Consider the following 13,198-nt stretch of genomic DNA (forward strand, 5'->3'; position numbering starts at 1 on the left):
ACATGAGGCAAGACACCCTGTTTATAGGAATGGGTGCCTTAGTGGGCAATTTGGGGAAGGGCATAAAAGTCATGTGAAGGGGGGCGACCAAGGGGGTTGACCATGGTCAAAATTGTAGAGCATGAGAGCTTTGATGTTTCAAATCCATGATGAAGCTTGAAGTTGTGTTGCTTTTGGTTTGACTTTTGATAAGAATGTTTAGAATTTATGTAAAGACAAGTTCTTGACACTTGCACAAAGCTTGCCCAATCTGTTTAATAAAAAGAAAAGTGTTTTTCTAAGCAAAGAGAAAAACAACCGGTTGGATTATCAAAATAATCGGTTGTTTGTCACTTGGCTGGCTTAAAGGTTTCAAAACTATTTTTGACTTGGTTATCTAACTGCCTAACCAATTCAACTGGTTAAATCGTCTTTTCAACCGATTTATTGTGACTTTCTGTAACACTGTTTTTGAAAACCTGTTATTTTGTTTTGGGTGTGATCAAAACTTCTTTGGGTCATTAATGATGCCTTGAACGACTAGTTTTTAAGTGCTATAAATATAGCCTTTCTTTCAAAACAAAAACAACAAGTTTTTACACAGTTTGAAATCAAATAGAGATTGAGATTAGTTTTTGAAAGAAGTTTTCAAAACGTTTGCAAGATTGTTGTTAAGCTTTGCACTGATACAAGATCTTATCATAGTACTTCTTGGTTTGTGTAATCTCAGGTGTTTTCTATTCCTTTCATGATTCTTGTAATTGTACTTTCATAAACTTGTAAGTGTGTGTGAAATCCTACAAAGTAAGAGGGTGTTTTGACTTGAGGTGTGTAGTTGCAAAGATGGTGAGTCTTGTGGTTTTCAAGGTCATCTCTTTGTGGTTGTGTGTTGTAATCTGTGAGTGATTACTAGTGGAACTCAGAGGTTGTTCTGAGAACTGGATGTTGTAATTTGGTGAATCCTCAGAGGAAGTCGAAGGTTGATTATAGGTGAGAGTATTACCTTGTTTAAAGTTATGAGTCAAGTCTCAAACCCCGTAGATTTGACCTTTCTTCTTGCCACCTGTTGCAAGAAGCCAACTTTCAAGTTTAATTCTGTCATCCTCTGCAGAATCTATGGGGGATGATCCAGATTCTGATCTACAAACCTCTGATCTGACTTGGGAAAGTCTACTCTAAAATTCTTTGTATTATTGATACACAAAAATAATGTCATATGTACAATATATAACTAAAATAAAGAAATATAACAACAAAATATAACTCACGTGTGTACGTCTCGATCTTTCATCAACAAATTCACCATTACTTTTTCGTATACGAGTCTTCACAAATACCTCATCAATATATGGAGGACAACCTAACTGTTTTGCCTATAAACAACAAACATAAATAATATTATTCTTATGCAAAACAATATCATCCAACTTCTTAAACTTGATATAATCCAATGTAGTATTATCAAATATCTAACCTTCAAACATTGTATAATAGAATAATATGTAATCATAAAACATAATTCAAAACCAATTAAAAACAATATCCAATGCAACTTATATGTTTCGTGAATACATATGTAATCATAAACATAATTCAAAACCAATTACAAACAAATTCCAATTCAACTTATATGTTTCGTGAATACATACCATGCGAATGGCATGCTCATGTGTACTAATGGAGCCACCTGTGTGTAAAGAACAACCCGTGTCAGATGTTCATTTTTTTTGGTTTTGAATACACTTGGAACGAAAGTCAGGTGAATTCCACTGGGATAGCAAAGAAGTCCACACATCATCAAACATCCAAATAGGCTTTTTCCCATTTTTTTCTAGCTTCCATGAACATTTCAGACAACCTATGTGCAACTTTTGAGTGGAAGTATTTTTTAATCCTTTCCTCATCTTCAGGTTTCCAACAGACTTTTTTCTATGTAAACACAAAATTTTTGGTTAAAAATGTGAAGAATTTTTTAATAGAACACTTTAAAGAAATAATAATTGAGAATTCAATTATGAAAAATGCTCAATACCAAAAGAAATAGACATTTTAATTAAATGCAACAAGTATAATATAACAAGTATTGTTAATATTAAATATAAGAAGAAATACTTTAAAACGTTAGAAGAATATTTCTCTGTCTTCATCAGTCATTGAACCCCATGTAAGCCATGACTGACAATATTGTTGTTTAATGATGAATGTGACTGCCTGTGATGCAACCCTATATGGATGAAACCTTAAAAAAACAAGTCATAAAGAAATTATTAGTTAATAAATTGATAAAAGAAATAATGTGAAAGATTTTATTTATGGTCTTTACTTACCCATGACCATAAGGTGAAATCATAGGAAGAGCATGACCAACTGAGAGAGTGTCATCCTCAATGTTTGATTTTGCATCACCTCTATCAGGATAAATTTGTGCACATTCCCTAATAGCACAACCATTGATTCTAGAAGGCACTGATAGCGGTGAGGGTGTTGATAATGGTGTAACCCTTGGCAATGGTGATGGTATTGATGATGTTGAGGGTCCTGTACCTGATGGAGAAGGCGCTGATGCCACAACTGGGGTTGGGGAAGATGTGGTGGGAGAAATGTCTCTTCTTGATTGAGAGGGTATGTTTACAGTCCTAGGACATGGGAAAGATGCAGCTGTAGGTACAACATTTTCTGAGATAGGCGTGAGACTTGGGGTAGGAGAAGATGTATGTGCAGGAGTTGGGGATGGGGAAGGTACATGTGCAATAGGTGCATTTGGTGGGGGTGGGATATTTACTTTAAGCACATATCGTGGCCTTTTACGCTTCATTACCCTTTTCCCCTTATTTTGACTAGATAAGTAAGGTTTTGGTTGGTCACATCCTCCTGAAGACATCTATAACAAAAAAAATTACATTATCAATTATAAATGAAAGGAACATACTGTAATTAAAAACACACAACATAATAAAAATTTCCTTCACAGAAGAATCATTATGTTATTACATAAACAAGAAAATAGCAACACTAACAGTCACATGTATTCATAACACACAATTCAATCATCATCAAATTCATATTCTTCATTGTCTTCTTCTGAATCATTTTGTTCAAGTTGCCCATCTTCACTATCCTCTCCAGTATAATCATCTTTAGTGTCCCCATTTTCACTACCTTCAAACTCCTCTTCATTGTCCTCTTCTTGAAAATCTTGAAATTCATTATCTTCCACTTCTTCAACATGCACCTGCGAATGTTGGAATCCCGAAATACCTTCAACTTCAATTACTTCATTTACATGTGACATTTAATCTATTTGGTAAGGAACATCATCTCCCATATCAAGAGATTCAATGCGACCTCTACGCTTTGTTTTAATTGCAACACACCAACTTTTTTTTTCCTTTCTTGATGTTGGACAGGGGGCATAATATACTTGTCTTACATTATGTGCAAGGATAAATGGATCAAAGGGTAAAATACCTTTTCTCCATGTGAATGTCCACAATTCCATATTTAGGATCCACTATTGTACCTGTATGTGATTGTTCCTGCCGGTTGACTAAGAAAGTCTTCGCGCGTGGCTCTAACTTGCACTCGAGGACTCCTTCGTCTTCAACTCAGATCTCCGCCTTGCGCCGTTGTGAGAACCTGAAAAAGGAATGAGCAAAGGCGCCCTCGCGGCCGTTTGCACTCCGACGATCAAGTCAGCGAAGCAAGAACATCAAAACCTCCGTATAGGAGAACTGTAACTGAATCGTAACAAACTTTGATCTTTCTCTCTCTGAGTGAGTGTGTAAACTGATCAAAGTGTGCAACTGATGAAAACGTACCTTAGTAAACTTTTCTTTGAAGCTTATATACCTTGATGTTTCAGTGCTTACTGCCACGTGTCCTTCTGACTTGACCGCCATTCCACGTGGAAGGCCTTACCACGCTGTAACCCAACTTAGGGAAACTCCAACGTGTAAGTCTTCCTTTTCTGGAGTGCACCTGGCGCGAGGGGTAACTACCTGGGTGCCAACTCATGCGCCCCAGCTTCTAGTCACTCGCCTTGGGAGTGTATCTGCCTTCCTCTCGTACTGGGCACATGGTTCGCCCCTTGGTGTGGCCCTCTCCTGGGTCGTATCTGTCCCAGGGACTCTCCAGATGTGGCGTGGGTACTTCACGAGTCAGGTTACCCCCTACCGGTACTGGGAGTATGGCCTTGAAGCCACCCTTCTCTTCTCTTCATTACTGTTCTGAGGGACCGGGGCCCGAGGCCCCCTCGCCCGTACCGTTGCCTCTTAGCGTGTCATCCCCTCCACGGTCTTTCCTACCCGTGGGTATCGGGGGATGACAGCATCACCACATGAGTCTGCCAACGCCTATCATCGCGACGCCAGCCTCTGGCGACGCCCAAACTGGTCAACGCTCGGGGACGGGACGGTACACAAGCCCCCTTGTTTCAGCAAAAAGACTAAGGCCTCGCCCTTCCATCCACGTGGCATTCCTGATGACGTGACATTCTCTGAACAACTGACGTGACATTCTCTGCGCTGAGGATGTGACACTTTAAGTTATGCTCTAATCTCATGACACGTGGCTCGATCGCACGGCCACAACTTAACGCCTCTCGCGCTCCTCAACTTCAAATCACTGTTTCATTCGCTTCTTCGCATTCCCTCTACTGTTCATCTTCTCAAACTTTCTCTGCAATCTTTGCTCTCTTCTTCGCACCTCCAACCTCCACCAAACCAGATACTCAAAGGTATAATTTTTCTCCATCAATGGCTCTCCCCTTTAACTTTTGCACTGATATAACTGCCTGGGTCTGTTTATTTCCTTTGCATTTGTGTTCTTCTTCCCCATTTCTCTGTTTCTCCCTTTCTGAACTTCTCGCGTGGGTAGGGGTTTTCTCAGGGTTTCTTTCCCCTTTACGCCTTAACCCCATTCGCTGAACCTTTCTTCTTCTTCATTCTTCAGCTTTTCCAATGGCGCGTACTAAAACGACGGCCAACCCTTCACCCCCAAAGGTCAACTATAGGGCCCTTTACCCCTGGGCTCCCGACGAGCTGCTCACTGAGTGCTCTAGCCTGACCACCATGAAGGCTTGGAGGGATCATATCGAAGGATCATGGGTCTATCAGCATCGTGCCTTTGCTAGGAGGCACGATGAAGATATAGCTGTGCTTCCCTGTACTCCAGGCGAGCCTATCTGTGGGGATGAGAGGGCCAACAATGGAGTTCCCTTCTATTTTTACCAGACCGTATTGAAGCGCATTGGGATGCGCTTGCCCTTTTCGGAGTTCGAACGAGAACTGCTCACGGAGATCAACGTCGCCCCAGCCCAGCTACACCTGAACAGCTGGGCTTTCATCAAGGCGTTCAACATCTTGTGCGGGTACTTTGGCCAGCCACCCTCAGTCGATATCTTCCTCCATTTCTTTGAGGTGAAGAAACAGGGGAAGAGCTTGTGGGTGAGCCTGAGCGGCATTGCTGGGAGGTCATCCTCTCCCTTTTTCAGCAATCATACAAAGGCTGGAAAGGGAAGTTCTTCAAGGTGTGCTGCTCCGAGTATGACCACGCGGCTTTGGACGACTTTCCCCTATATTGGGTGGAGGAGGTCAAGCTGAAAAAACCGAAATCCTTCGACGAGCTACCCTCGACTGATCGAGAGGTTTGCCAAATCCTGCCCAGTGTGGGGGTTCTTGACACCTCTATCCTGATAAGCCGCGAGTACGATGTTGAGGCTCTTGCTAAATACATAAGTATGAGAGTCGCCCCTTATAGCCTCTTATTCTCTACTTCTACTTGTTTTCGCTTTGTGTATGACTTATCTGCTCTTCTTGTGTAGTAACTTAGCTTGTGCCTAACCCCTACTGCGTTTACCTTCGTGGTGGAGATTCAAAGATGGACAAACAAAGAAGATTAAAGCTCGCCCAGATTTTGAAGTCCAAAGGCGAGGCTTCGTCAAAAGGGGTTGGGGATTCCATACCTTCGACCTCTGAAACTGCTCCTACCTCCCCTAGCCCTCGCCCCCAACACCCACCTACAACAGCATCTCCTCCACCCCTTTCTAAGGACGAAGACGAGTCTGCTGAGGGACAAGTCTTCAAGAGAAGAAGGACCACCCGGGCAACCCCCAAGCTGTTACCTCCACGTCCTCTTCCAATTATGGCGCCGACTCGCTAAGGGAGCACCCTCCAAGCGCTACCTCACCCCCTCAACCAATGGCCTTGGAGGGTGGGACTGCAACTGAGCCCACATCAGCTCCACCACCTGCTCCAGAACTTCCCCCGCCAATCCAAGACACGTTGAGGGGTTACTTGGAGAAGATATCTCCACGCGGCCAAGCTGAAGGGCCCAAGAAGGAAAACATGAACTACTACATGGGTGCCTTCATTGCCTGTGCGAACACTTGGCGGGACCAAGCTAAAGCCAAAACTATCGAAGCCTCTGCCTTTCAAGCCTTGAAGAAGGAAAACGCCTCACTAAAGGAGGAGAAAGAGAGCTTGGCCCGTCGCTGGGAGCGTCAAGAGAAGGCCTACAAGGTCTCTTTGAAGGTGGCTCAAAAAGCTAAGGAGGAGGCCAGCAAGCGATTGCATGAGGCAGGGCAAGCTCATGCTGAGCTCTTTAATTAGGTCGTGCCCCTCCGAGTCAAAGTCGTGGAGCTCGAAGAAGCAGTGAAGGCTTCTGAGGCGAAGCAGAATAAGCTTGAGGACCACTGCACTGATTGGGAGTAGAAGCTGGGAAAGACTGAGGCTGCGCTCGAGGCTAAAACTAACGACTGCAACACTCTGCAAGCCAAGGTTGAGGAGCTTGTTGCTGCTTTAGCGGCCAAAGAGCAAGAGATGGCTTTTTAGGCTGAGCACTTCAAAGCTGCAGAGGAAAAGTTAAGCGAAGAGGCTGCGACGGGGTTTGTTGATGGGTTTGCAGAGGCCCTTGTTCAGGCGGCTTGCGCGAACCCTGGCATCGACGTTACGGAGTGCAGCCCCTTCAACGAGGTGGTCGATGGCGAACTTGTGCCTTTAGAGGCCTCTGAAGACCAGCTTAGCTTTTCCTTTGTAACACTTTGTAAACTTGCACAAAATTGCTCTTTTTTGTAATTGCTATGAACACCTTTGTTTCCCATATTTCTTAATAAAACCAAAATTTGGTTTCATCGGTTGTGAACTATTTTTTCTGCACTTACTGCAGGGAAGTCATTAATTTTCCACATTAGACTTGCTCGCATCATAAAGTTTTGCTTCCTTGAAATATCGTATGTTTGAACACCACTCCACAACTTTTTAAGATCATCGATAAGTGGTTCTAAACAAACATCGATACAAGCCTTGGTATTATGTGGACCAGGAATGAGACAACTCAAAAACATATAGGGTTTAGACATACACATTTCAGGAGGAAGATTATATGGGGTGACAATTTCTGGCCAACAAGAGTAAGGTTTTGCTGATGCTTGAATATATGGATTAAATCCATCAGAGCATAAAACAAGTTGTATATTACGTTTCTTAGCGGCAAATTCAGGATGTAATTGATCAAAATGTTTCCAAGCTTCACCATTTGAGGGATGTCGTAGCACACCCGAAGGCCTTCTATTATCATAGTGCCATGTCATTTGTCCTGCAGTTTGCATAAATGCAAACAATCTTTCTAATCTTGGAATTATAGGAAAATAGAACATTCTTTTCAAAGGAATTGGTTTTCTTTTACTTGTTCCAACTTTTGGGTCGTGATATCGTGCATGATGACAAAATTTAAATTGTAGTAGTTGTCCATAATTTTTCCCATATTCATTGTCATAAAAAAGCATAAAACCTTTTACACAACAATCTATCCTCTTAGCCTTCAACCCCATCATTGACACTAACCTCTTAGCATCATAATAACTTTTTGGCAAACCCTCTTTTATTGGTGTAGCATCCGACAACATTGTTGTGATAAAATCTAAGCATTGGTTAGGAACATTCCAATTAGAGTTGCAAGCTAACAATTTCATACACATTGATAATTTAGAATCTACAGCCCCTTCAAACAATGGCTCATTAGCCTATAACAACAGATCATAAAATCTATGAGCTTCTTCATTGGGAGGCTCCTCTCTATTATTAAAATTAGATGGTTCAAATATCTCATGTTGCCCAAGAGCATCATACACCATGTCTTGCAATGCTACAAATTGTTCACTTTCATCCACATGTAGATCACTACTTGAAACATGAATGTCATCATGATTGTCTTTAACATGTGGCACTTATTCACCATGATGAATCCAAACATAATAATCATACATGAAACCGTTTTTATAGAGGTGAAGCTTGACCATTTCAATTGGAAAAATCTTTGTACATTCACATTTATTGCATGGACATCTAAGCTTCCTTTCATTCAAATAAGATTGTTGTTGACAAGCTTTAATGACAAACTCTTCAACCCCATTCACAAAACTTTCTTTTAAACCCCCTCTACCAATATAGCATCTATCGTACATCCAACTACGATTTACATGAAACCATTCCATGTTCTGAAGCAATGACAACTAAAGATTGAAGTTGCCACAAAGATGTTTTTAGCCCTTTGATGTATTAAAAAAGAGTATTATAAATTATTTCACATTTGTATTTAAGCTGAAGTAGCAAGTAATGTAACCATCAATTGTGTTAAAAAAATGTTGGCTTGTATCTTGTTCAGGGTTATATCTATGAACAAAGCATCTCTTAAACCAATATAAAGATATCTCTTAATAACAAATTGTTTCCTAAATTATTGCATTATATGAAAACATCAATTACTTATATAAGTTCTATGCAGGACATCAATCACTTCCTAATCTACTTTTCTCCATTATGATATAAACAAACGATTATCATAAACTACAAGTCTATGTAGTATGTAATTTCAGTTAGAACCATTTACAAATTAACAAAAAATAAAGCAAATTTTGGACCCACTTATTCTACTAAGAGAAGTCCAACATGTCACCAATTAGTCAAAATAATGTAGATCCTAATAAATTGCAATGGATACGCATATGAGTATACTTATTTAATCTATTTCAGAAAGACTTACCTCTTAGAAATCCTTTCAACTGATATGATAAAAATCCTAAACTGTTTAAAACCTTTAAATCAACATCCTGCAATTTTAAAAGTACAGTCAAAATTATAATACAAAAATATTAGTTTGTTTTGAAAATATTTGCTCAAGACAATATCTACTAAAAGAAGGAGAGATTGGACATCGGCAGTCTAAACGTAATGATGGGCCATGAGAGGTGAGTTCCAGAATTATCCTAAATCATCAGTTAGAACATCAGATACGGGGGAAGCCTAAGTCACGAGGGATCCATGCATGTCGTGTGTATATCGCATACAGGCGCGACACGTGAGAATAATCCTTGGAGGCGCTAAGAACCATTAGGGTTAGGGTTTCCAAGGATTGCTACATGCATGGCACGTGGATACTAAGGGCACCCGTAGAAACAGATGGCGCCAGAGATTAGGTGCACAAGTTGGTACCCAGGCAACCACTCTGTTATTCGTTGCACTCCAGTTAAAGGAAGTTCTATATGCCAGATACGCTAAGATTATGTAAATAGCTGCGCAAGGACGTTCCCCAAGGAACCCTACACAAGTGTAACAACACAAAGGTAAACCCTAGTTTCTGTTGAACCAAGTGGTGTTCAAGTTTTGAAGAATCCAAACCCCTTGAAGGATGTTGAAGCCTTGGCTGTGCTTGGTGTTGCTGTGCTGGTTTAGCTTAGTTCTGGGGTAGTTTATATGTTGTAATCCACCCTTTGATTAAATCTAAAGCATTGGCATTCTCAATCTTTGTGAAAATAAAATGTTTTCAAACTAAGTTAAAACAACCGATTGTTTTGTCGAAACAACCGATTGTTTTGTCGAAACAACCGATTGTTTATACTTAGGTGTTTTGAGAAAAAGATTGAAAACTGTTTTTAAAATGGTTGAACTGTTAAGTACCAAAACAATCGATTGATTCTAGGAAACAACCGATTTTTTGTTTTGGGACCATAACAGAAAAACTGTTTTTTGTTTGACTGAGCTTTAAATGATTTAACTGCTTACGCTCCATTCATTAAATGCTTTGACCAATTATTTAATGCACTTTAAGAGTTTGTTAAGATTTGATAACAAACTTGATCCTGCCGGTTGACCTAGCACAAGAGCGTTGCCTCGTCACGAACCTCCTCCTCACCAGCTTGACTCCACGTGCCCTTCAAGTCCACACCACAAAAAGCCTCTCTGAGAACCTGAAAACACAAGGTGGCGCCTTTGCGGCCGGTGGCGCTCCGACGCTCAAGTCAGTAACAAGAACACTCAAAAACTGAGAGAAAATATGCTCTGTAGAACCGTACTAAAGGCACACAACCCTAGCAATGAGTCGTAATGAAAAACGTATCTCTGTAAATTCTGTTAAGTTTACCTTTATAGCTAGGTTTCTTCTCTCTCCAGACCGTCATGCTTTTGGACGCGTGGCTCGCATCCAGCCCTGCACGTGTTGCCATCTGGGCTGGGATAGCAGGTAGCGCCCAGCCCTACACGTGTCATCATCTGAGCTAGGATAACTTGAGCGTCATTTCTCTATTGCATCCAACCCTACACGTGTCATCATCTGGGTTGGAGTAATAGGTAGCATCCAACCCTACACGTGTCGTCATCTGGGTTGGGGCAACTCGAACGTTATTTCTGTGTAGTAACCAGTCGCGCGGCTAAGTCCTCTACTCAAGGAGCAAGCTAGCACGCAATATGCCCTAGAACACCACCTGACAAGGCGAGTATCGGGTGCAGCAAAATGCACCATTTCTATGACATCGCTTGTCGTTAGTGGTACCTTCCTTATTGCTACACCATGCATGTTCTACCTGGGGGAACCTTGCCACCAGGGAATGTCCACTCTGGGAATCCTGTCGCTGATGAGCAAGTTGTTCCCTTCAGCCTACTCGACCTCCATGCCCCATGCTAGCGCAACAATCATCTCGTTGGACTTACACGCTTGGACTTACTCTTCTGAGTTCTCAGCAGCCTTAACTAAGTCCGTTGGGAAATCCGGCGACGTGCTTCTTGCGGCGATGTCAGGCCACCCAGTCGCTAATCGTCTAACACGTCAATGTTATACAATCTCGGCGACAGTCGATCATGTACGTTGTAGCACGTCGCTTCCACGAGCGGTGACTACACTAGCTTCTGAACCACTCGCCCTTATCTAGCCACGTGCTCTGCTAAACCCGCCTCACGTAGTCACGTGCTAGACACTTCATCACACCCGATGACCTGGTCGGTACACAAGCCCCCCAGTCTCGAGCTGCGACTTGTTCAGCGAGAAGACTAAAGAGGTTTAAATCCGGAGGCCTACGTGGCTTTGCGCGTTGGCGCTCGTACTGTTCACTGACTTGACACTTCACCAACTCCTTCGATCATTCGACACGTGGACTCATCAACGGCCATTATTCATTGTCGTTTGCGCTTCTCGCAACGTTCGAAACTCTTCGAAACTCTTAAACACTTCGCGCCATTTCACTGTTTCATTATCTTCTACCTCTCTTCAAACTCTCGAAACGCTCTAGCGAACGCTTCGGTTCCCCCAACTACCATCTTTCTGAATACTCTTCTGATCATCCAAAGGTAACTTTTTTATCACTTCCACTGATATTTGCTGCATTTTAATCGGTTTGCATCATCCATTAACTGTCTGGAGCATACGTTGTGGGATGTTTTCTCTACTTTGTTTTCTCTTTTCTGCGTTTAAGGTTTCTGAACCTTTTCTCTGCGAGCCCCCCCTCGTTCTTCTATCTCCTTCTCTTCTGTCGAGTCTCTCTACTTACGAACTCTCATATCTTCCCTTTTCGTCTTCTTGCAGCTTCCTCGATGGCTCGTTCAAAAATCACACCAAACCCTCCTTCATCTCCTCGCAACCCTCCGACGAAAACCCGTAGGGCAAACCCTTCCTCTTCCCGCGATCCCCCAAGGGATCTTAACGTCCCTTCCAACCGAGACGCAAGACCTGCGTCCTCTCAACCTAGCCAACCACAACCAAACCCACCACAACCCAGCGCGATGGTGGGGCCTCTTCCAGACTACAAGCGACTATATCCGTGGGCCTCCGCAACCCTGCTGGGTGAGACTTCATCCATCAAATCTGATCGCGATATCCTTCGTCTCAAGAAAGGTGATCAGGATCACCTCTCTTTCAGCAAAGAGCACGATGACAGAGTATCTGTGCGCCCTTGTCCTCCCGGTGAGCCCATCTGCACCGATAATCAGGGGAGCGACGACGCCCCTTTCTGCTTCGTCTACACCACTATGTTCAAGAAGGTCAAGCTTCAATTTTCCTTCACACGATTTGAGAGGGAGCTCCTGACCAAGCTCGACACAGCCCTCGCCCAGCTTCATCCCAAAAGCTGGGCGTTCGTCCGGGCTTACCAGATCATCTGCGCGCACTTGGGACATCCAGCCTCGGTGGATGTGTTCCTCTACCTGCTCGAGACCAAGAACTCGGGCGATCGTCTATGGGTTAGCCTCAATGGGGTCGCTGGGAGGTCCATTCTCTCCATCTTCCAGCAATCCTATAAGGACTGGAAGGGGAAATTCGTGCGTGTTTGCTGCAGCGACCAAGACCCTTCCCTCCTCGACGGGTTCCCCTTGTATTGGGTGAACAAGGGAAAAAAGGAGTCGAGCTTCAGGAAGGCCAGGGGGCCAGAAAAAATGGGGGAGCTCGACAAGGACTTGTGCGGTTTCTGGAAAAGAGTCGCCTCCTCCGGTGTGATTCTGCCTACTTCCTCCATCATCGCCTACGAGTTTCTCGAAGGCCATCGGATGTTCACATAGGTTTGTCCTTAAGTCGTTGAGTTCCCTTAGCTTAAACAAACGGTTAAATCGAAACAATAACATTTAATACGAAATCACTTACTCGGCAAAAAGGGCTTAGGTCAATCTTAGTATCTGAAACCTCTCTCGCCCGATCTACCAAGGGCCAAAGGCATTTCTACATCGTCGCCCAGAACTTCGCTGATGCGGCCCTCGCCATGCGATTCTCTTTCTATTTCAATCTCAAACCATGGGCATTTGGCGACGTCATCTTCCTTTTAACTGAGAGCGTCCCCTGCAGGACCACCTCCGGATTTCATCTTTGCTCATCCGGGGGGAGAGCTGTGTTTCGGATCTCTCTCTACCTTCCCCGAGTCTTTACCCTGAGATAACTTACATCATTGTTCCCCCATCTGGGGGTA

The sequence above is a fragment of the Phaseolus vulgaris genome, chromosome 7 (genome assembly GCF_000499845.2).
Source record: "Phaseolus vulgaris cultivar G19833 chromosome 7, P. vulgaris v2.0, whole genome shotgun sequence".
NCBI classification, from domain to species: Eukaryota; Viridiplantae; Streptophyta; class Magnoliopsida; order Fabales; family Fabaceae; genus Phaseolus; species Phaseolus vulgaris.